The sequence below is a fragment of the Corvus cornix genome, chromosome 13 (genome assembly GCF_000738735.6).
Source record: "Corvus cornix cornix isolate S_Up_H32 chromosome 13, ASM73873v5, whole genome shotgun sequence".
NCBI lineage: Eukaryota > Metazoa > Chordata > Aves > Passeriformes > Corvidae > Corvus > Corvus cornix.
The window spans coordinates 5,391,563-5,414,361 of NC_046343.1; the positions used below are offsets into that span (position 1 = coordinate 5,391,563).

Consider the following 22,799-nt stretch of genomic DNA (forward strand, 5'->3'; position numbering starts at 1 on the left):
AACATTTAAATGCCCTCCAGTGATCCATCTTCTAAACTACAGTACACATTAATTTTTCACAGAACTTTGTGAAGCAGTTTTGTTTTCTCATATCACATTTCAAGAGACAACAGAAAAGGACTTACTAAAAGCACTGATACAAGGCTTATCAGCAAAAACGCACATTCAAAAGAATTCACTCCAAAAATTGCCCCACTCCCTTTTTTATTCTCAAAGATTGCCATGAAATTGGAATTTCTGAAATATAAGGGAACTTGCATACTACCTTTAGTCAAGTGGGCAAATCATCAGAGGCCTGACACAAACTGGCTAAAAGCAGATGTTGAAAAATCACATTTCAAATCAGGAGAGGAGCAGAAAAGGGAAAAATAAAACAAAAACACATGTGCAAAAAACATGTATATAAAAAAACCTGAAACAAGCAAGAAAACTGATCCTAATTGCTAATGGAACACGGGCAAAATAAGACCATTGAAGCAGATTTAATTGGCTTTCCACAAGTGACACCTCAAAGCAAGTAAGCAAATCTCGATGGCTGAGGAATTTTAAGGATATGTCTGTCCTGCCATCTGTCAAGGGTAAAGCAGGACCTGGAAGAACAGGTCCTGCCTTCAGGCAAGGGATGGACAAACTGACCTCTCCCTATCCTTCCTAACCTCATTTTCTCTGTGAAATCTGTGAAATTGGAGGAATACACATATGTAACACTTTACCAGATCTCTAGACTAGTAACAGGTTGGAACAGAGGAAACTGATAAAGCTTGTTCTGAGCCACACAATACAGCAGGTTTTGCTTTGGAATTTCAGTATAGAGTATCTTTTGTAGATTAATATGGACCTGAAAAGGAAGTAGGGGAAGCAAGGTTCATTTTCAAGCCCAAGACCTCTGCAAATATCCGTTTTCTCTGGGAGTTACGCTGTTTCCAAGCCAAATGAAGCCAATTCCCATACATTAAGCTTCAGGGTAAACTGCAAAGCACATCCAAGAAAAGGCTACTGGGCATGAGTGGGCTGGGGAGGAAGCAGCACATAGAGCAGCAATTAGGAATCTAAACCTAGACAAAATGATTTTAAATTCTGGCCCAAACCAATAATTGCTTTCAGTACTGAGAGTTATTTTTAAAAATTTCCTGAAGGATCTTTTAAAAATCTATTCCATTAAAACCTGGGAAGTTTTAGGTTGAGCAACCACATACTTAATTTCAGCAAACTGGAAGTGAATGAAGTGAAACATCTGACCATATCTAGTGTCACCATTTGATGTATCAGAGCTGTGTCAAAGCTACATATGAATGACCATATTGCCCTGACTAATCTAAAAACATACAGGGGTTTGTTTCACACATTGAAAAATACAAAAACAAACTTAGATGCCATGAGGGAACAGTTTTCCTTTTCCATTCACTGCACATGCATTTTTACAAAGACGACACATGGTAAATGGATAAGAACAATTTTCCATCATTAAGGAAGCCTTAAACAACCCCTGACTGCTAATACCATCATCTCTTAGGCTCCTACTAAATTGCAGTTATTTGTTCCAAACAAAACTATGAGGCCTGTGATATAATAGAGCAATTTAAGCAGTGAAGAATACAACACCTATAATTCAATTTCATGGCAACTGCTTTCATAACATCTTTCTATAACAGTTAAGATATAGGAAACTTCTGCCAATGTAGCAATTCTTTTCTAAGTAAGCCAGGCTCTCAAGAGAGAGGTGGGCTTTAAGTAGACAAATACTATAAACAATAAGCAGTTTGTATCGCCATGCCAGTCCTTTCAGGTCTATCTCCAGTTGGTTGCCACTCTTCTATTTCAGTTTCTATTTCATATTGAGAGGCTGTTGTCAGAAAAGGTAACAATAAAAGTCACCCGAGATCTCTAACCTTGAGAAAGTTTTCAGGCAGAGGAACATACAAGAGCTTCCCTTCCCATTCATCTTTGCTGTAACAGTCACCATATACCAAAAAGAGCTGTAAATCCCAGGCGTATGACCCTCCCAAGGAGTCAAGGAGGGAGCAGGGGGAAGATGGGGATATCAATAATGACTAGTCAATGCAGGAAGTACAGCAAGCACATTGTCCTAAAAGGACAAATCTAGTATTAGCTCAAAACCCCACAGCTGAACTGCATCCAACAGCAAATCTTTCTCATCCTTCACAGCAAATGATGAGGCCACTTGCTATCCTGGTGGAAAGTTCTTTAGAGTACAAACTCATGCAGACATCAAAATCAAGGTTTGTAAGGAGCAACAGTGATAATTCTCCTTCGTTCATTATTGAACCATGTCCCCATGTTCACTTTATAGACTTAAATCATACACCCAATCAGGGATTTCCTTCAGGGTTTGATGGCTGGAACAAACATCAGAGCAATAGTTTCAGGAAGTCTTTGCAATGGCATAGAAAAGCCCTGAAGACAAAAACCTTTCCATCTTTTCTCCCCAGCTTTCTCTTCCTTATAAGCCTCCTTCCCCTGCACAGGGACAAGGATTTGGGCAGAGATCTGGATAGAGGAGCTTCAGCAATGAAAGCTGCCCATGCAGAACAGAACGGGATTCCCCACAAAGAAAAGGCAGGACACTTGTCATGGACTAGATCTGGTGGAACGGATCAAGAGCACTCGCCTCTAACCTTGATGAAATGGATGAGCAACAGGGACATGTGGTGTCTCAGTGACTGTAGGCTGCAGAAATATTCCTCTACTCAAGAAGAAATATTCCTACTGATGAAACGTGTATCTGGTCATAAATCATTCCTCGCCAATCAGCTCTGCTTGAACCCTAGAGAAGCAGGACAAGAAATCCACCTCAAGTCCCATCCTATGCTACCCGCTCTACCCTCAAAGCAGAAAACCAGTAAAATCACAATGGTTTAGTAGCTCCTGCTGCATTTCCTGTCTGTTCATACTTTTATTTTATGTCATTTTAAATAGACAAGCTACTGCTTTGAGCATGAACCATTCAATTCTGAAATTCTTCTTCAACAACTATTCCACCAACACGAAGGGACAACAGCTAGAACCACTTGAACTCTAAGTGTGTTACTATTAGGAACCCCACATAAGAATGGCACTTCAGTTCTCCCTGCTTAATTTCTACACTGCGAGGCATCAAAACAGGCTGCTACGCTGAAACTACAACAAGATCCCAATCTCTCCATCCACTTCAAGAAAACATTGAATGAGATAATGAAAGTTGTTGTACTGACCTCTATAATTAGGGAGAAAAAATTAAGCACCTCTGTATTTAGATTAGCTAACCGCAAGGTAATAGTAATTTCTGGAAGTGTATACATAGAAAATAAGAGTCAACTGAACTAATTTCATCCCCTCTAACCCTTGATTTGGTTGCTTCTACATGCTGCATCTGGTTGCATATCAAAAGTTCAGTAGGGCTGTTCTTTAAACTCAACAGGAGACCCGCAGCTCTTTTTATCTGAAGATATTCAATCTGTACTCATCAGTGACTTCTTCCCGTACCCCATTAATTAGCTCTGCATGCTGCCTGCCATTAGAAACACGAAGAAAACTCCAAATGAAAATGTGCACTGCTCCTGAAAATGTGCACTGCTCCTGACAAAATGAGACGGACACAAGTGGCACCTCTTTGCACTGCAGATGCAAAATACTAAGTAGGACTAAAACTGGGTGTTTTGGGGAGGAAAATGTGACTTCACAAAGGTAAGACTTTGCAAGTTCCAACAGCACACCTGGTGTTTAAATCATTTTGGTAATAAAATGTGCATGTTGTTTAGAGTGTCAAGAGTGCAGTAAAGGAGTGTGATGCATACTGCAAACTCACGAGGAAACTGGAGTCCCTTCTCTGTTCTGCTTAAGATGGGGCTCATCACACCCACCTACAAGGGTCATAGAAACACTGAATGTCCTGGCTTGCAAGGGACCTTAATGATATTTAGTTCTGACCCCTGTGCCATGCATAGGGACACCTTCCCCCAGACAAGGCTTCTCAGATCTCCATCCAAGGTGATTATTGAGGTGCCTTCTGGAGCCGGTGGAGAGAAACCACCATGTCTAATGTGCATTTCATTATATCCTCAGACAGAAGTGGAAGATAAAGGGATTCAACGGCATGGAGGTGCCTTTATTTTCAAGACTTACAGTGGGAATAGAAAAAAAACCAACTAGGCAGCTTTTGTTGGCTAAAGCTAAGCTAAGTTTGGTTTTACTGCAAACACCTCAGTGACCATAAGCTGGCCACAGACCCCTCTGCATCTCAAATCTGCAGGCAGAAGGCAGGGATGCCACATCTTCCTTCACGATTCGCAATGACCATGGTCACCTTGGATTGAAATATGGAAAAAGGACAGCCTTCAACAGTGTATGGCATAATATTTAATTTCAAGTAGAGCTTCACATTACTGATGCAGTAACAACAACAAAAATATTCTGTAACTCCTGATGTTTTTAGCAACCAATCCTCTCACATAAGCACAGTGATTTAAAGAAAGTCACCATGCAGCCCCATCATTTCTGAGCACTATGACAAAAGCATATCAAAAAGCCAAAATAGAACTAAGCATTTCTGCGAAAAAAAGAGCAAAGCCACAGCTTCAGCAACTACTAGAGCATTACACAAAAATATAGCATTTACTGAATATTTCACCATTTCAGGACTCTCAATCATTCAGCTGGTTGTGGTGTTAGTTGATTGTCAGGCCTGATGCTGATTAAAAATCTCTATCCCAATCCAATTCCCCTCGCCACGCTCCTATGGCATATTTGTCTTTTATAGGGGACCTTGATGTCAACACTTAACAGAGTTTATCCTTCTTCCAGCAGCGTGAAGGACCTGACCTGACTGAGACAGGACAATGGAATTACCTTCTATTATTTCCCCACCAGCTTCTTCAGCTGAAAGACGGTTTCTGCTGGGAGCAAAAACATCTCAGACACCCCAAATTCTGAATGTTTTAGAAGCATCTCTCAGGGTTGGGTCCTTCTGCTGTCACATTTCTTCTCTTTGCCCAGAGAAGCTGTGGCTGCCCCACCCCTGGAGGTGTTCAAAGCCAGGATGGAGCTGAGTGACCTGGTGTAGTGGAAGGTGTCCCTGCCCATGGCAAGGGGATGGAACTAGACAACCTCTAAGACACCTTTCAGCCCAAACCATTCTATGATTTTATGACTCTCTTTAAGAAGAGGTGTGAGACAAAAGTCCCTCCAAAGTCCAACAAAGCTCTGCCAGCACTGCCAGAAGGAGGTGGGCAGAGAGCAGGACCTCTCACACTTAATTCAGTAGAAGCTGAAAATTATTTACAACTGCTGCCTTTGCTGAAGAAAGCACAGGCAGAATTCTTCTGCACTGAAAACACAAAAGGATGGGTCAGGGTCCTGCTACACAAGCATGGATTTCAAATGATGAGCTTATACAGTTACTTTTCGTTCACTTAAAGCATCCCTAATTTATGAAGTACCAAAGAGATTACTTGTCACACAAACTCTCATCTTAATTATACTTTAGACATCGCACCTGTCCCTGACTAATATTAAAAGGGAGGGGCTGGGGAGGAGGCATCTTTGTTTTTTGGGCTTGAGGATAAGATAAAGATGGAAGATTGGTAATAGGAAGGCAGAGACTGCTGTAGCACACATTTCCCAGCATCTGCCTCAGCTGGCCTTTCTTTATAAAGTCAACACTTCCCTTGCTACAACACATAAAATAGACAAAACAGAGTAGGAAAGGTTGAGCACATGAATTTTACAGATGGAGAACCAAAGGCCAGGGAAGTTAAAACACGTGCCAGGGCTCTCCAGTAAGTACATGCTGCAGGTCTGCACCAAGAGCAGCCACCCAGGACCTGAGCAGGATACAGCTCACAAGGGTATTTTTCTTCAAGGTAGTTTCCCAAGTCTCTTTTCTTACATATTACAAAAAATATTGAAAATTAACTCTTAAAATTCCCATACTGAAAGAAATCTCATGCAAAGTCTACTTTCAAGTTTCATTTCAGGCAATTTTCTCTCCCCACTGCTGAGGTTCCTCACACAAAGGACTTTATACCTATTGATTGATTGATAACTTCTGCAAACACTTTATTCTTATAAACCAACCATGGCCAGAGAAAATGTTCAGACAGGGTCTGTATTACCTATTCAAATTCATTAGCTCAATCAGCCTTCTCAACCTCTTATGTTTGATTAAGTCTCATCTCCCACAAACTGATTAAATCTAGTCAGCCTCTTTAAATTATTATTCCTCATTGGTCCAGTAGTGCTAAATGTTTCTAAATGTGACAGCAATCTGGTTTTAAACAAACCAGCTGCAGAGCCTATAAAATCATCCTTAGCAAGCTGGTCATTGCTTTGATAGATTCAGCAGCAGCAGTAAGTGGATGTGAGTCCTGTCCAGCACAGATGGGCCACGTAAGGCCGGAGGAGCCCGGAGCGCACACACCAGTATTTCAGTATTTCAACAAATTTTGCTCTGCAAGCACAAAAGCCCAAAATAAAAGGCCTAAAGGCCAAATGTTAAAAGGAAAGCAGCACATCAGAAATACAGAAATTCGTGGGAAGCTCCCGAGCCTGCCATTCAGGGGCTGCTGACCCAAACACACTGGATGCGTATCTCAGCTTCTGCTGCTCTACTTGCACATGTACACTTCTAAAAATCTCTTTTTTAAAATTATTAACTTTTTTCTTTAAATAGTAAGCAAGACTCCAGCTGTCCTTTTAACACAAAAAAAAAAAATTCCCTGCATAATCATCTGCCTGGCAGTGGGAGGAAGTGAACACGCCACTGCCTGAAATGGAGTTTATGGATAAAAGACCATCAAGTCTGATGTTATATAAGGACCTTGGACCCCAAATTCATTTTTAGAAACGAGATCATTCTTAGGCAGGTGAGTTTGCATCCTCTTGCACAAATGAAGAGCCCCTGCCACTCTCTTCCCTACATGCAGTATAGCCTCTCTTACAAAATGTTCTGATCATTTCAGCAAATTAATGAGAACCAGATGGCTTTTTTTTCTTTTTGAACCATTGCTCTCCAGCTTGTACAGGGCCACTCACGGTTCTAAGTAGTACCACAACAAATATTAGAAACACAGAGAAATATTTCAGTGCTGTGTCAAGCTGGGATGATAAATGTGAGAGAAATCTCTTGAAAAGTCTTCCACTGGCCAAATTAAGGACGGCTTTGCAGCAAAGAAAACTCCTGATATAAAGTGTTCTTTTGCAAACACCATTCTTCTGGATTGACCTCTTGTAACAGATACATAAACAAGCACATGTGCAAAGAGGTTTTCCTCCAGGGGTTTGTGCTCCTCAGCAATTGGGGAATCGTTGGGGAAAAAAAAATTATTAGCAGGTCACAGGAGATTGCTCTTTGTGTTGCTCAGCTGAGCTTTCTGTCTTCCAAAGGTAAACAGCCTTTTCAGCCACAGCAGTAACACGATGCAGGCAATCACCAGTCATGTTGAATTGCCATCAAACCACTGACGTTCAGTAAATTAAAGTCCCCAAGCCATCAGCTGTGCTCAGGGCCCATTTCAACCTGAGGATGTTCCATTACATTTTTTTCAAAGGAACTACTTTTTTTTTTAACCTGGGAAATTGCAAGCAATTGCGTTCAGCAAGCAAATAATAGAAAATTCATACATGCTGTAGAATAGGAATGAGATGCCTGGAAAACATCAAGTGAGGACAAGGATCTGGTGATGATAGTAGGAGAAAAAAAAACTTGATATAGATGCACAAGGGCAAAGTTGGAACCACTGGAACCCAGAACAGCAGCAGACTGACTTTGTGAAAACAGTTTAAATTGCTGACTGTGTATCAGTCTGGGGGCTACAGCATCAGCAGAAACTTCTTTTTTTGCCTTGAAATACCCATTTCCGGTGTAAAAACCTCACTGCCCATATAAGCCTCTTACACCTACAGGCTTCTCAGCCTGACATGCTCAAGATCTGGAGTCCTCAAGGCTTAAGGATGCAGAAGTATCCCTGCCCATGGATCTGAAAATCACTTCAAATGACTTGCTCACCCCCTTTTGGTGTGCCTGTCATACATGGAGATTTTTCAGGTATGCAGCAGCAATCGAACCTCAGCTAAGTGGCTTCATGAAAAAACTTAAGTGCTTAGAGCCTTAGCTGGGAGAGCTGGAGCCACACAGCTGCACATTGAAACTCTGTTACTGTAATTAATATAATTAAGTATGAAAGTATATATAAATAATAAAGTGATTTATTCAAATTATAATTCAATTCTAGTGAGCATCTTTATAATATATTTTCTCACAAAACTGAATCTTTCTCTCCACGTCCTCTTTGGCACACCCAACAGACATGAACAGAAATGACATAAATTCTCAGTGGGCTGGTGGATCCATGAACCACAGACTTTACTGAGAGGTTACAAATTTTGATCAAACCAAGCAGGACATGTCAACTGCACCCTCAGCAACATCTCCTGCTGTCACAGGCCCTTATGGTGGCGTCTCACAACTGAGGAGTGTAAACCCCTAGGCTTGGATTTCTTGTTACAGATGTGCTGCTTTGTCCATTAGCCTGTAATTTGTTTATTCTCCTTTTTCCAAACTGAAATTCAAAAGGGACTGCCAGGACAGACAATTCAATCTAAACAGGTTGCCTAAATACACTCATCCTGGGGCAGGCCCAGTGGTTATTTGAGGCTGGCAGCTGGCACCTGTGGCCTTCGGTGCGGCACTTTCGGACACTGATGGAAGAGGACAGCTGGCTGGGCTGGCACGAGGTGCCAGGTTTGATTGATGGAGTGGTCCGAGTGTCACAGGCTCGTGGGCTGTCATTAACAGTCTGCGCTTCCTCCGAGCAGGAGGCTGCACCGTGCGGCAAAGCACCGGAGCTCGGGTCACTCCAAGAGCAGGGCCTGTGTGCTATCCTACCTCCCACAGACACACAGCCTCACTAAACTTCTTCTTTTTACACATAACCACGTCTATTTTTGCAGATGAGGGGTACAGAGCATCGCAGCACACAACTGCTGAGAAGTCACTCCCTTTTGCATGGAAAATTCAGTGGTTTTTATGGATAAACGAGTCGTGAAATGTTTTGTCCGGGCTATTTAATTCATCAACTAGCTGGACAGCAAATATGCTAGGATGTTAATTTAACAGAATTATTCCCCTCTCAATAAGGTAAATGTTAGATGAAGATCATTAGGCAGCCTGGCAGCCCTGTCATCCTCCTTCTGCCAAACCCACAACGTGAAGGAGCTGCTAAAGAGGCTCTGGCAGTGTGAAGCTTGATAATCTTCCCTGAGTGGATCCTCCTGCTGCCGTGTTTCCTGTATTCTTGGAGCTGGTTTAGGTTTGTTCCTTTACTCTACAGTTTCATTTGTCTTTTAGAATACCAAAGCTATGATTTCAAAAGTCAAACATCGACATGGAAATCCATCAATACATTCACAGGAAAAACAAAGCCTTCTGCTGAAATGCTGCTGTGTGTGTCACATCACAGCCAGGAACCCTATTCCTGATGTGCTATCAAGTTTGTTTGACCATCAAATAAAATAACTTTCACAAATTGGGTTAGTGTTTTTCCCCACGGGAAGTGCCATTACTTATAAGTAGATCTTGACCTTACAAATGAACTTCATCCTGCCTTAGATAGCTCAAAAATGGGCCAGAGTTTCTGGCAGTTGTGTGATTGAGGGCTGCATTCCCCTTTGGGGGAAAAAAAAAGAAAAGTAACTCTGTTATTGGTTCAGATCTTAAAACTGAAAAATCTTTATGATAAAAATATTTCATTTTTTTTCCCCACTCTCAACTCACTAGAATGCCTTAAGGAAAACAAAAGTCTAAACAGAGGAGAACAAATACTGCAAATTACAACAAGGAACAGTGTAAGGGAACTCTTGCATTAAACCCTCCTAAAATAATTTGGCCTGCTCCTGGCTACAGAAAAATACACACAAAGTCCTAATAAGACAACCACCTGAATTTTGATTTTTTTTCCCCCCAGAAACTATAAAACAAATCAGAACTGTTAATAATTCTACGACAACATAACAGTGCACTATTTTTTCTTTTTCTAGTAGAAGAGAGGTATTTAAAAGCACCCCAGACTTCCAGGATGGAAACATTGTAGTTCAACTGAATTGGATTTCATTTCTGACTTCTTAGTCCCTTATTTCTAGACGTTTTCCTTTGTCTTAACTTTAAAAAGTTTGGTAAATTCTTACAGCAGGGGTTTTATTTTCCTGGGCATTCATACAGCACCAGCCCAGCACAGCCTCCAGCACCAACATACCCCCCAGTTAGTGTGTGGGAAGGGGGGAAAGGATACAGGATAAGCTACATTTATTGCCTTTCCTGACATTTTTACCCACTCAAATCTCTGTGGGTTCTCGAGTCACACTCATCACTGTTAGATTCATTTCTAAATGCACATAAAGCAACAGGATGAACGTCTGGGTTGTTATTCATCTAGGTTCTTCCCCAACATTAGGAATTCTTCTAACTAATGTGGCAGAGCTGAAGCCAAAACAGCTCCCTTGTGTTTACTTATCTTCATGAAAAAACTACTGAAGCATCTCAAAACTCTGCCCCCTCTGGGTCCTGAACAGGCTGACACGTCTCTCCCTTGTTTCCATTCCATTTTTGTTCAATTGAGGCTGCATTACGTGGTTATTGTCTCATGTCTGAGCCCACGACTGTTCAAAGCCTGCCTCTTCCATGTGGATAGTGCTTTTGTAGAAAAGATAATAAAATTTATTCAGCAGCTCTTAAAAGTCTCCTCACATACGAAGGCATGTGGGGAAAACAGCCCTTCAAAGCTTTGAAGCTCTATACCAAAACATCTGTTCAGGTTTCAAGGAGTTTGCAGCCCAGTTCCCAGAGCTCAGAGCTGGAGGTAGAAGACTCCTTCAGAGCTCTGGTACAGCTTTTTTCAAACATCTCCCTGCAATCAAACATAGAGGCTTGAGCTTAAATACAAACTGTAATACCTCTTCCCCTCTCCATGTTTTCAGGTCTCTTTATCTAATTCTTCCAGCAGTTTTTCCTATAAAATCTATTATGATGTCTCAGCAGGAAAGATTTGGATTTCTTGGGTATTTTCAGTTGGAAAGACAAGGGCCAACTTGCATGTTGGACAACAAATCCCACAGCAGCATTTAAATGGACCTGTTAACCAACATAATCATCCTAATACTTACCACTGGCAAAGATGAAAAGTGTACAAGACATGCAGGACCATACAATACATACAAAACCACTTTAAGAACAGCTGGAGCTGATGAGCTCAAAGGTTCACTGAACTTAAATCACTTGGCCTAAATCATTGAACTAAAACAGCTACTGTTTGACCTGGGAGAAATAGAACAGGATACAAACACCAGGCTCTTCCAAAATAATCCCAACTTGTGGCCCCAGAGCTTCTTGAGCCAGCAGATGTTGTCTCTGTACATGAGAACCACCGGTGTATTTCTCACAGCCACATCCTGAACCTGCAGAAAGCTTCAGCTACCAGATTATCCTGCACAGAGATTTCCAGAAGCAGGTTCTGTGTGAGGAATAATCTTGCTCTGTATATTTTTGAAGTAATTAGAAGTTTTTATATGATGCTTTCTGATTCTTCAGTTATGAAAGAGAATGAACAGTATCCCCTCTCAGCTTTTCCCATATCACGATTAGCAGACTTTCACCACCATCCCCTCAGTCACCTCTTCTCCAGCTGTTTTTCCATGTACTAAATTGTTCAGTCATTCCACCCTTTTCTTTAAATTTAAACCTATTTTTTCAGTCATTCCATCCTTTTCTTTAAATTTAAACCTATTTGTTCAGTCATTTCACTCTTTTCTTTAAATTTAAAGCTATTATCACCTGCCTGGCAAGGAACAGTTTGAAATTTGACTTCTCATTGACCAGGAGAAATATGCAGCCACAGCATATCTACAGAGCATATCTTTAAAGAGATAAAATCTTGAGCAGAGGTGGTAGAGAGAGAGCACAGATTCTTTTGGATCACACCAAAATACCAAAAACCCTTTTTGTGAGGAACATCACTGCCACAAGGTCTGCAATGACACCTCACACCACCACATCCAGCAGAATTTTTTACTATTCTCTCCAAAATTACTTGTGCTACATGAGAAATACTTTCCCAAGTCTCTCCTCTTTGACTTTCTCCTTACAGAACCTCTAGGATGAAAACCCCTATGGCCCTCATATTGCTGAGCTTGGGAGTTAGCAGCAGCCATGGCATCGATGAAACAAAAAAACTGATGACATTCTTTACAAAGACCACAAAACAGAAGTGTAAAAGATTCTCAGTTTAGCTGTCCTTTAAAGTTTCCTCTGCCTTTTTCTCTTTAGAGTTTTAGCAATCGCTGAGAAGAATTTCTCATGTGGGTAATTTGATTTTTATCTCTTGAGTGGGCGGAAAGGACTAAGAGGATGATTGTTGGCCTGACCAAAGGAAGGCTGGGAAGAGCTGAACTTCTGAATATGCCAAACAAGCAAACACTCGGGGAAAAAGCCTATTTACACCGAAGGACAGTGCTGGCATAGAAACAAGGGGGTGCAAACCAGCTGTGAATAAATACCTGCTGGAGATCAGACAACGAGGTTCTATACCAGTTTTCCAGGGGAAGTAGTGAGGGCAAAAAGTGTTCATACTTCTAAAATGGAGTTTGGTCAGTTAATGAAAGGACTCATGTGATGTGATTGCTTATGATGGCAGGGAAACAGACCTAATGACCCAGGAGGCCCCTTCCCAGACATATATTCTCCTGGTGAGGGGTCAGCCTGCACAATGAGTAGAAAGAACAGGTAATAGTAGACCTTGTGTGAAATTCTGGTGAATTTTCTGAGTTTTGTCCAGAACTGCAGGAAAGGTGCATTTTCAGTCCAGGTACACAAGTGAGGCTACTGCAGTTTTATATAAAACCCTACCAAGATACTCTTTTTTACACCATTTGAAAAAGACCAATTCAGCACTGCTAAAAAGCACACAAATACTAAAAAAATATATATAAATTTTTTTTTTAAAAGCTGATGACTTCAGAGCCAGGAAATATAGATTCCTGCAAAATTTGGTTTCCTACTGAAGTGGGAGAAAGAGACACCAGTCCTCAGAATTAATCTTCAATAAATACAATTATGCCCCTTTAAGCTTCTCTAACCCTCTTGGCTCCAGGTGCTCAGCAGCCAATCAGGGCACTTTGTTACTGAGTTACTCTGGAGGAAAATTTAGAGTTCTTCAGAAACAAACCAAGATCAGTCATTGAAAATTGTCTCTCCAAGCCAACAGTGTGTGGAGCACACACCCAGCAGTGCCTCCAGTCTCCTGCACAGGCAGAGCAGCTGCCATGGGCACTTCTGGCCATCCTAAACAAGCATCAGCTACAGGCAGGAACATCAACTCATCCATGCCAGAGAAGGCAGATGTCTACCTCACTTTCCCAGGACTTCAGCAGTCTTCATTCAGAGATGGAGCAGGACACTGGGACACAGATTGCCATCACATCCCTTCTCTCTCTTGTTTTTTAACCTAGATTGTTTCTCAGTCATACTTTCCCCTTAAACTGTGCTGTGGTGAGTTTACAAAACCTCTTCAAATCTGCTCAGCAATCACTCAGAACTATCCCCCTTTGCAGCCAGGGGATGCTTTCCTTTTGTATTTTTCATCCATCGTACACCAAAAACAACCCCAAAACAAAAGCTTTAATTAATAAACCTCTATTTAGCTTTAATACAAACACAGCATCTTTTTCATAAAACCAAGATTTCCCTTACAGTGTGGAATTACATTTTGAAAGGACTGCATAAACCATCTCAGAAATACATTCACCAGCTTGTCAAAAGGTGTGGAATACAGCACCATCAGCAGCAAGGTAGCTTGTACCCGATATTAGGGATTTTTAACACCACAACACACCATTAGCTCATTTAATTTGATCAGTCACACAAGGCAGTCTCCCACAGTCTCCCCCTGTAGTAAGGCTACACCTTCAGTCCAACCAAAAGTCTCCCAGAAAGTCATTCCGTCATGATCTGAGCACATCAAAAGCAAGAAAACGTACAACCAACACACAGTTTGGCCTTCTCTATCCTGAAGTGTCTAACTGCTAATTTTCCTGTCCTTAATTTGGAGCTGTTGGTTATTCACATGCCTTTCTCCACTAAACTAAAGGCCTGTTATCTGTCCCAGTGAAATGCAACACAGAGCAAAGCCCAGCTGTGCAATTCAGTCTGACAAAGAGAGATAACTTGCCCTTGTCCAACTGGAGCAGCTTCCAAGTCTAGTGGAATATCACACTTCTAATTCAGCTACACCAATTTCTACCAGTAAGAAATACGACTCCCACAGCCACAGCAGCAGTTTTCAATAAGCTGCTAAAAGATAATGATTTCCAAGAATTTTTATTAATAAAATGCAAACTATAACAAAGCTGATGTCTAGCACTTATCTCACATTGCTTTTTCTCACCTATCCTGGCTATGTTCACAGTAATGAAACAAATGTTCATTCTCGTATTTATGCTCTGCTCAAAATTTCTGTGCTTCCCCACACCTCTAGTCAGCTGTATCTGAATGATGGCAACCAGATAAAGATAACATGATTGTAAAAATAAATCAGAACAGTGCAGAAATGTTCTTTTGGGGTTTTTTTTTAGTCTACAAAATTAGTCCCTTCCCTTTGCTTCGTGTCCAGTCACCACAGTTAATAAACTGTGCTCTCTCATAAGCAAAGTGATTTTTCTCAGTAGAGAAAGCTGACTATTTCTGCTTTAAAGAGCAAACATTTACACAATCCTCATGGCTCCTAGGATTCCTCACATCACAAGTTTCCTATGTAGAAACCTCCTCCCACATACACACTCCACCAGGCTGTGTTGCTGGAAGGGCTTAAAATACAGATTGCCTCCTTCTCTACACACTCCTGCCCTAACCCTTGCACTCTTCTTAGAGACAAAAGAAATCAGGATTGCTATTTAAATTACACAGCATGCAATACACTGGAGAAAAGCTGGGAATTTTAGCCTTTAAGAAGTGATATGGACTTCCCATAAAGGTGTGAGGTTTAATTGCGGATGCATCCCACAAGGAAAAGGGAGAGCACAAATAAATCTCTGTTTGGGCACTTCAGAGAAAATTACAACTGTAACACAACTTGGAAATGAAAGAGCAGTCTGAGGAAAGCCACCTTCACATGAGGACACCAGAAACATTAGGACAATTCAACGCAGGCTCTCTCCAGTCCCTTCTGGTCAGTGAGGTCCATTTTTACTGCTATAAGAATACCTAAGCCAGCAGCTGAAGCCAGTATTTGCAACAAGAATTAAAACATCACTAATTACAAAGGAACTCCCAGTAACTGCAGGCTTTATATAAGCTGTACAGCAGCATCTCAGGGCAGATGCCTGAGCAGCCTGTAAAGCATCCTTCTCTCACTGCCTGTGGGATGAGAACGTTAAATGCAAGAGTGCTGCAAACATCAGTGTATTAAAACTGCCCGCTGCAACAGAGATGAACAATTGCAAAGAGCCTTTGTCAAGCCATGTGGAGCACTTTCTACTACTCTAACTGCGTCAGAGGAGCTGACCTGCTTGCATTCCAGCAGGAGTTTTGAGCTGACTTCAAGTCGCACGCAGGAGCTAAGAGAATGAAGAGAAGCGCTGGAGTTGTTTTACAAAAGCAGCCAACAGCGAGGTCTGCTTTTGTTAATACAATCATTATATGAAAAAGATGTCAAATGCTAGCTTTTATGCCAACTGAAACTTCGTCTTGGGAAAAACGCTCTTTGAAAGCTGCAATCACTCTGGCTGCCTTCAAACCAAGCATTTTAGACCTAAAGAATCATTTTAGTTTCTTTTTATTTTCCGCTTCACACAAAGCCCAATTATTTCCTTGCTATAATATGATGGTTTCACCTCTCCATTTGCTGGAAGATGTCCAGCCCACCCAGTATCCACAGTTCTCACCACACACCCAACCAGTACTTCAACTTCCATCCAAACCCATTCTTGCAATACCTTCCCAGACTCCCAGCAAGAATTTCCCCATCCAATATCCAGTTCCTACCTTCTAAAATCCTCTCACTCTAAAGCCTCAATCCCTCCTCCTGCTTCCAGTAAGGTTCCTGCCTCACAAATTACTCCCCTATATCCATCTTACCTAGAAAGCCTTTAAGTCCAAACTCATCTAAAGCATTCTGATAATAGAAAAGCATCTAGGTGTGGATTATTTTATACCTAAGTGAAATGCACAGGGAGATACAGCCAGACGACCCCAAGCATAACTTATCTTTAAGCCAGTGTGACAATCAGAAGAAACAGCACAATCAGAATCCCCTGTGGCCCCTCCGTTAATACGAGACTTTGCCTACAGCAGCCATGGAGAATTGCATTGAGGTTTGCATGGTATTTCATATCAGCTGTGGGAGTGATACTGAAGGTCACAGCAAAGGCACTGCATCTACCTGAAGTTTTATTCAGAGCAGCAGTGGAAGCAGCCAAGAAGTTCGTCCAGAGAAGTTTAAAGCAAGCTGCAAGGGATGGAAGAGATCTCCAGAGGAGACTTTAAGCAACGTGAGGTGTATATGGCAATAAACCTACAGCTCAAAAATCACTCAGAGGCATAAGCACTCAGCTTCTCTCTCCTCCCCGTTAAATCACACTTCCCTCCCACAGATGAGAGCCGCTGGGAGAGCTCTGCGCCAGCCAGGGGAACAGACTGGGATGAGTGGGGAGAGATTAACTGAAAACTGAGGAAGAGGAGGATGCTCAAGATAGCAAGCAGCAGCTCTGCAGGGCAAACAGGGAAGAGAAACTGTGCTCAAAAAGCAGATTTAGAGAACTGGGTGGCAAATGTCTAGAGTCACTGGGGCTTGGGACTGCAAACAGATTTCCTAATGACGGAAGCAATGAAACACTAATTTTTTACCTACACAAGTCTTACTTCTGGGGTGATGAGTCCCCTTCCCTGAAGCCTCTGGTTTCCACAACCCTGAAAACTGGAATTTTCTCTGAGCTTCATTTCTCATCCATAAATCAGAGTAATGATGCCATGTCTAGCTCCTGGCGTCTTCCTTCAAGTAGTACTTTAACTGTTGTGAAAACTATGCAAATATCCCTCATGTTACCACAGTGGATACCAAGACAGTCACAACAAGAGGCAGTTCTGGTCTTAACATCTTCAGAAGAAATTAAGTCACCTGACACTAAGAATGAAGCACCTCTTTCTCCTTTGAACTAAGAAAGTCAAGTAACTTCAAATCTTTGCCAACAGAACAGCTCTTATAGGTTAGGAAAAAATATGTAAATAACAAAATTCACTGGTGCCAGCCCAGACAGAACCAGTCCTGCCCCTGTTTGCTCTGCCCTGAGAGGTGGCACCTACAGGGACTCCTCATGGTTATCATATACCTAAGAAACAGAACAGGCAATGTCCATTGCCTCTCTTGACTGCTTTAAAACAGTTCCTCCAGTTTAACCCAGAAGGGTCCTCACACCCCATTTAAAACAACTCATATGTGTCTTTACAGTAGATAATTCTTCTCTTTTAAAGAGGGAAGTAAATTAAACTCTGAACCCTAATCCCATTAATAGCCCTGCCTGACACTATAAATCACTGATGTAGCATTTTGCTCATGCCCATAAATTACTGACACCATGTCCTCCTGCAGAAGATTCCTTCTCTTTAAAAGCATATTAATATGTTTGCACCTACTCTCCTTGTTAAATAAACTGGCTCACACTTTCAGCTTTCCTAGTGCTCTAGGCACCAATTTGAAATTTCATAATCAATGATATCATTTTCCTTCACGGCAGTAATTTTATTACTGCTCTTGGGTGTGACAGGCATTTGTGACCATTTCTGCCTGTCTTCATCTGAAATTCCTAATCTTCCTTCCTTCCCTCCTCCCTGCAAAACCTGTGCAAAATTGATAAAATAACATCAATAAATCAAGGCTCTTGCATTTTGCCTGAAGTGACTGTATTTCAGATTTCTTCTCTGAAACACAAACAAGGACATAGTTCATCTAGTTCAACAGCAAGACCAAAAGGGGTATAAAATGATGATGATGTTTTGTGGCAGTTATTGCCAGTTTAGTTAATATGACTGACTGCTTTTCCTGTGCAAGCTGTCTCTTCTAGATTACCCTATCTTTGAAATAATCACCACTACCACCTAACATTTAGTAATAATTTACTCCACAGCAATTGATATGACAGAGCCCACATGAGCTGAAACAAAATTGCAACATTCAAGGAAAAAAAAATTAATTCACATTTGTTTCTGACAATTCGGAGTCCCTGTTGACCAACCTGCACACTGCACTGTTGAAGTACAGTACATTTAGAACTTTTCAGATGCAGCATCAAAGGAATAAAGTTCCAACTGAAGTTGCCACTTTATTCCCACTAATTTCAGAAGTTTTCATGAGAGCGAGAACAGGAGACAAGAAATCTGTGTATTAATCAAGTTCTAAAACAAGCTGCAGAAAGATGCCTGCCCATCCCTGAATTCAGCTGATTTCATCAACCACACAGTTCTTAAGGACACTTAAATCCACTCCCATTTCCACAAACATCTGGAGAGACTGAAAGTGGAATAGAGCTGATAGTATCTACTGCGTTTTCTTTCAGGGAGAGAGGTTTTTTTCAAGGTTAAATAATAGATTTCCCTCTTCCTCTTACCCCCCATTAAGACAAAGCCTTCCAGAGGCAGGCTGGGGATCATACATGCATTCTCTTAGCCAGGGTTGAATAAAACAGAACTTCTTTGAACTTCTTTGATTTTTTCCCCTCAGCTGTAATTTTTAGGTGAGATAAAATACTGCATGTGTGATATACAGATTTAGACTATGGAAGCTTAGAACAAGTGACCTAATTCAAAAGAAAGATTTCCACAAAACAGATAATTCCATTTTTTTTCTCCTAACCACTTTTTTAATAAACCTGATTCAAGATACTTAAAAGTAACTTATGACCTCAGATTCCATAAAGTATTCTGTTCTCCCTTGAGCTATCTCAGAGCAATCCAATTTTTTTTCCTGTTGGGCAACCACACTGACATAAGAATTTTCATTAAACTTTTATCTGCAAATATGATGCAATGGTGCTAATTTACAACTGCACAAGAGGAAGTCCATAACTGAGGCAAAAGTAAATGGACAACACCAGCAAAAGAATTTTCAATTTTAAGTCAGATATTGCATTAGGGCAAAACAATTGTTCAAACAGTCATATTTAATCGTTATTAATTATTTATCTCATGGGAGAAAAATATGTCAAGAGCTTGTTAGGTATAACAAACCATTAACATGAGCAACCCCCCATAAGTCAGATGCAGTTTTTTACTCAGAAAAGCTGTTAATCTCTTCCAGGAGTTAAAGCCCAAACACTTACATGCAAATTTTGAAAAGGCTGAAGCAGCAGAACGTAACTGAACCAAAACTTTTCTATGAAAAGAGCAATGCACATTCCTGGAATGAAGAATTCCTTCTTGTCTGTTTTATTAATTCCTTCTTCTTGACATTCATATTTCTATCATAAATTAGCTGCAACTTTCTCTTCCCACAAAATGAAACCTGTGCTAGCAGACAAGTTCATATTCACTGTGACTTACTGAAACATCCATGTAACCTTTTTTTCTTGCAGATTATTTTTACAGAAATTCCTTTTAACCAAGGTAGAAGCAAGTTCTTTTACAATGCCATGGCAGCAGCAATTTGTTTTGCTCTAGTAGGTTCTATTTACTGAGCTAATAAAGACACTCATAAACTAAACACAAAAGTGATTTTAAATTTAAAATTATCATTCTGACTTCAAGCTACATACATGAAGCTTACATGTTGCTTTTGCTCCCAGATGAAGCTGAAAAGAAATATCAGATCTGACATACAAAGCTGCTTTGAGGAACTATAGCAGAAAAGTGGCTTCACATTTTGCTGCTCTTCAAAACCATCTATTTGTTCATGGTCCCTTTCAGACTGGAAAGATTTTACCCTTTTTCTTATGGCTAACGTGTGAGGAATTAAAAAATAAAGTAAGAAAATAATATCTCAAACTGTGGTTAGATAGATACTATTGCAAAAATCTATATCCCCACATCCCTACTTGCCAGCGTCACAGTTTATGGAACAGAGAACAATTCGGTATTTCAAAGGAAGCCAATAACCATCATGAGAGCTCCCATGGGTGACGTTACTTAATCTGCAGTTTCATCTTCCAGAGGAAGAAGGAGACTACAAGGAAAAACTATTTCCATAAACAAGGGTCTTAAAAAGCCAAAGAGGAAAAAAGGTTTGGGGTAAGTTTCAAAATTCGGGCATTTCTGTCTAACAATTCTGGTCATGCCCTTCCTCCCCTCAAAGCTGGGGAATAATTTAAAGGGAGTGAAAGCCCAAGACTTTGGGAAATGCAGATCTTGGGGAGCATGATATCAAAAGGGGCCAATAGGAAGAAGGAATTTCTCCATTTCTGCATCAGACTCCCTGTGGCTCTATCAAAGCAGCAGCAGTAACACTTTACACCTTCCAGAGCACGTGCCCCACAACACACCTCACATGAGCAACTCCATCCCTGCCAGAACAAATGTTAAAGCAGTTTGTTACTCCTCATCCTCCTCTTTGATCATTTCAAAGCTTTGAACAGTAACAGACTGCTGAGGAGAGCTACCAGCACCGACAGGGAGAGAGGATCTGCTACAGCTGATATGCGGCTCACAGAGACAGCGTGCAAGGGATCTCCCGGGGAGGAAAAACAGAAGGAATTGCAGGCACTTCATCCTACAAGGATCAACAAATCCCACAGACTGCATGAAATTGCTTTGCAAAAGGAAATATGAGAGGAACAGAAGTTACCTGCAATTTCATTGTTCTCACTGAAATGCAACCGACATTTTTAGGAGACTGAGGAAAAAGGGCATTATTTATGTCTATTTGGAGGACATAGAGAAAGCAAGAAGGGAGGGGAGGAAGATTCTCTTCTGCCAGTTTTGAGACCAGGCAAGTGGCTTAGCTAAATAAACAAGGTCTTCTAAAGCATACTGATAATAATTTAGAACTATAAGCGAAATCTGCATTCCACTGGCAAAGCTGTAAAACTTGCCTGGAGACTACACACGGTGCTCTAATCACACAGGCTCCTCAGAGCTGACCCATAAAAGCAAGAGCAATGACTGACAGATGCACTAAAAGTTTCTGACTTGCTTTTTGAGGGAACAAGCCACTGATTCGTGCGTGGAAGCTATTCCAAACTGTTCAGAGTCATGTAGAATAAGCAGCCTTTTGCTCAGCTGCCAACATCCCAGCCCGAAAGCTCGACGAGATGACTTCAGACAGAAACATAAAGCCTCTGTGTTTCTACCTACTATAGCTTGCACTAAATTCCCCTCTCTGGCACAGAGGATCTCGGTGCCAGGGAACAACAGTGAATTCACAGGCCAAAGGCTCACATCTGCTGCTTGGCTTTGAAATCTTTCCTTGCTTTTACAGACTTAAACTGCAAAGGAAGCCAGAGCCCAGTGCCACTTGGAAGACCCCACTGACCATTCTGTGGCCACAAAGACCAGCCTGGAGACCTCCATCACTGAACAGCTTCAGGTTTTGAAGTGCTGCTTCCCACACATGGTTACATCACTGATTCAAGACCTGAATCTCCAGAAATGTCTTGCTGGTGCACATCTACTGGGATTAGAAGGTTCAAGGTGCCTCCAAATGTTAATCAGGAAAACAGGAAGACAGGACAATCCACAAACAAAGAACCGTAAGAACCATGAATGGTCTAGGTCAGAAGGGACCATAAAGATCATCACACCCTAGCATGACAGGGAAACTTTCTGCTAGACCAGGTTGCTCAAAGCCCCATCCAGCTTGGCCTTAAACACTTCTGCATTGGGATAACATGCTGCTCTTCTTATGGAAAAGGAGATTAAATACAAAAGTATCTCCTGTCTAAGACTACCAACCTATCTCCTGTGCTAGTCTGTCCAGCAGTTTCTGGCAGAAACGTGTTTCAGTCTTGGTCATTACTTCATCAAACCAAGCAGCAGCCTTTACAGCTGAGACACTGTCCTTTCTCCACAGACTGCTCAGGACTCCCTCTGAAATGGAACCATCAGTTGTAAGGTCTCCCCTCTGCACCCAGATTTCAGGACCAAGAACACTTAGTTACCAAATGAAACGCTATCTGTGAGCAAGCATGAGCAGCCTTTCAGCTCTGACAGGAAACCAGACACGGGGTAATTCTTGTCTTTATTCACACACAGACTGACTGCAGTGATTTCAAACACTTGCCTTTTTTTCTCTGCAATGCATACCATATCATTACTGCCCAAGAGACCACTTTACACTTGGCTCTCCTGCCTCCTTTCTCCTGCTTTGTTGTATAAAGTTATATGGAAAATAATACCTAAGTGGCTCCGCATCCTGCAGGGAAGTAGCTTAAAACATCACTCAGTTTTTCTGAAAATTTTCATGCCACTGCAAACAAAAAAAAAAAAAGTCAGTCATTATACCTCAAACTTGACAGTTTCTTTTGGATTGAAAACCGTAAATTAAGTAAAAAATATTTATTTATTCAAACACATGGGTTTGCTTTCCACCAAAACACTTCTGAGAGTTGCAAAGATGACAGTAACCTGTGATACCTGCTCTGCATCACCCTTGTGGCTGCCTTGTTATTTCTGGAAACCCAAAAGGTACCTCCTGAAAAATCAAATCATTCTGTCCTAATTAGAAGCTTCTGAAGACAAACTTCAGTTGGGATGTACACTTCCCACACATTAAACACCAATTCAGAAAGTAGGAAGCCCTTCTCAGCATGTCCTTCAGATGAGAGGTTGCAGGCTT

The 22,799-nt window shown here is 41.3% G+C and overlaps 1 protein-coding gene across 3 annotated transcripts in view; it reads right to left on the reverse strand.

Annotated features, from left to right (window-relative positions):
- SGCD (sarcoglycan delta) overlaps nt 1-22,799 on the reverse strand; it is a 308,053-nt gene that overhangs the window by 235,987 nt on the left and 49,267 nt on the right. Inside the window, exon 1 of one of the 3 annotated variants that reach the window (XM_019286107.3) lies at nt 22,360-22,420. The exons of 1 other annotated variant lie outside the window; for it this stretch is intronic. The gene's annotated coding sequence lies outside the window, so the exon portion shown is untranslated. Of the gene's footprint in view, nt 1-22,359; nt 22,421-22,799 lie in introns of those variants that run through there. One more of the 3 variants, XM_019286105.3, reaches the window with a different exon arrangement.